We start from the raw sequence: 2,932 nt of genomic DNA on the forward strand, positions 1-2,932 counted from the left end.
ATGTGCAGAAATTCACAAGTTACTTGTTAAAGTGTTAAAGATTAGACAGCTCTTAATAGGAAAAGAAAAAATGCACTGAGCTGTCACCAAGGTCTCACATATGCAATTATGCCATCTAGTGGCAGAAAAATGACCTCAACACAAATCAATATCTCATTCGTTTTTTTCCCCAATACATCCTTTAAATTTTAACTAAATTGTTATGAATTATGAAATTACTGTATCAATGACTAAAAGATGCCGCCATATTTCTATTAATTTTAAAAAAAAAAATCACTTTTATGTAGAGCTGTCATACAATTAAGTTTTTAAATCAGATTAATCACATTTTAGAATTTTGATTAATAACAATTAATGGCTTAATTAAAAAAAACACTTGCCCGCCAAATTTAAAGAGCACCTCTTATGTGTTCATTCTTCTAACATCTTCAACATTTTTTTGATCCACTGCACTCGCTCATCCAACCCTTTTTCTAATCAGTTAATTACTTGCATAATTTAAAATGGGGGAAAAAATGACCCCGATAGTTTGACATGAACAAATATTCTGAATGTCATACACAAACATTTAAAGTTAAAGTTAATTAACTACGATTAAAAATTTAATCGCCCGAGACCCCTATATTTATACCGTATGTTTTTATATTTAATGCAGAGTGGCAATTTAATCATGAAAATATTGTGTTTAGACTAGTGCGGGCACTAACAAATATTGGTTTAAAACCTCCAATCAAATATTGAGCATTGTCAGCATCATGAAGACAGAGGTTTTCATACTGGTGTACCTAATGAAGCGTCCAGTACCTATTTGGACCAGTACAAGATTGAAAATTGCAGCCTTTGCACAATTACGCCTCCATTCAGACAGCTTGTGAATATCAATAGCGGCCAGTTATTCAAGGAAAGAAGAAGCCCTCAGCTCTATTTTTAACCAGCTCATCTGATCGACTTGAACATCTTCTCCCGACGCCGAGGTCTCCCACTTGGTCATTAAAATTAAACGTCCATAGCTGACCATTTCTGCCACAAGCGGGTATTTATTAATCGGTTTGAACATTCACCTGCCACCGCACTTAAATCCCCTCCGCCTTCAAAAAGACTCCCGGGTGGAGAACAGTATCTTTATCTGATCTTTATCCTTTTCTCAGGAGCGCCAACGTCTCAGCTGTCAGCTCAAACCTTCACATAACCTTCTCGAGGGGAGGGGGGGAGAGAAAAAATAAATTTATGCTGCAAGTGTCAGCTATATCAAAACGGCAAGGAATTGGGGGGAGCAATAAATCTAATTCATGTGCATTTAAAGGGGAGGGTCAACCGTTGTTGATGTGAATGCTCTGATTTGCACCCAAAAAACGTATAAATACGTTCTATTTGAAATATTAACATGCTCCAAAAACAAATGTCCGTCCGTCTCCGTCCGTCCGTCTTCTTCCGCTTATCCGGGGTCGGGTCGCGGGGGCAGCAGCTTTAGCAGGGAAGCCCAGACTTCCCTCTCCCCAGCCACTTCAGCCAGCTCATCCGACGGGACCCCAAGGCGTTCCCAGGACAGCCGAGAGACATAGTCTCTCCAGCGTGTCCTGGGTCATCCCCGGGGCCTCCTGCCGGTAGGACATGCCCGGAACACCTCCCCAGGGAGGCGTCCAGGAGGCATCCGAACCAGATGCCCGAGCCACCTCAACTGGTTCCTCTCAACGTGGAGGAGCAGCGACTCTACGCTGAGTCCCTCTCGGATGACCGAGCTTCTCACCCTATCTCTAAGGGAGAGCCCGGCTACCCTGCGGAGGAAACTCATTTTGGCCGCTTGTATCCGGGATCTTGTTCTTTCGGTCACGACCCACAGCTCGTGACCATAGGTGAGGGTAGGAACGTAGATCGACCGGTAAATCGAGAGCTTTGCCTTTCGGCTCAGCTCCTTCTTCACCACAACGGACCGATACAGCGTCCGCATCACTGCAGACGCTGCACCGATCCGCCTGTCGATCTCCCGCTCTAACCTACCCTCACTCGTGAACAAGACCCCAAGATACTTGAACTCCTCCACTTGGGGCAGGACCTCCTCCCCGACCCGAAAAACAAATTTATGTTTTTTTTTTTTTTTATATATTTTTTTTATGCTAGAGCATATAGAGGGCTTTGATGAAGCCTGCGAAATGAAAATAAGCTTAAAGCAATGATAGTAATTACAAAAACGGCCAGCAAGTGGCAACAGAGTATAAGAGATCAACCAGGGCCGTGTTGCAAAAAAAAAAAAAAGCTCTTTTCCCCACGGTTTTAAACAAATTTGTGAATAATGATGAACAGATAGAAATATACTTTTTACCAGATGAAAGACTAATCTTTCTTTTGGTAGGTTCCATGTTTGTTTGTTTTTGCAATAGAACATAACATTCTGCGGGCCTTGCAAAATCAGTCAAAATCCAGTAAAACAGCCGGGAGCGAAGGGGATTGCTTCAGTGAAAATGGCTGGGAGTGAATGAGTTAAAAAAACAAAAACAAAGCTACTCATAAGTTACTCAGTAATTGAGTAGTTTTTTATTGAACACTTATTCAAGTTATTTGTAGGGCAGATTTTTTACTTTTACTTCAGTTTAAATATATTAATCCAAAGGAACTTTTTTTGACAATTCTCGCCACCGCTGGTGTACAGTAAATCCCAATAAAAAATAATTTGCTAAAATGAACTGCAAAATTCCCCCAAATTTAAATTTGGATTTCTGCAAGACACAAATGATGACCGATTGGCAAACAACACAAACCCAACATCTATCCATACAGCACTTTTTTTTTTTGAAAACAACAACATAAGCATAAACAATTATGCAATATCTAAATATGTTACATAACAGGTTGCAGCGTCCCAATCATTAAATAAACAAAAAAAACTGTGGCTTTTGTGCAGCCAGTGGACTGGAAACACAATCAGAAAAGACAA

The sequence above is a fragment of the Vanacampus margaritifer genome, chromosome 20 (genome assembly GCF_051991255.1).
Source record: "Vanacampus margaritifer isolate UIUO_Vmar chromosome 20, RoL_Vmar_1.0, whole genome shotgun sequence".
In the NCBI taxonomy this organism is placed as follows: Eukaryota; Metazoa; Chordata; class Actinopteri; order Syngnathiformes; family Syngnathidae; genus Vanacampus; species Vanacampus margaritifer.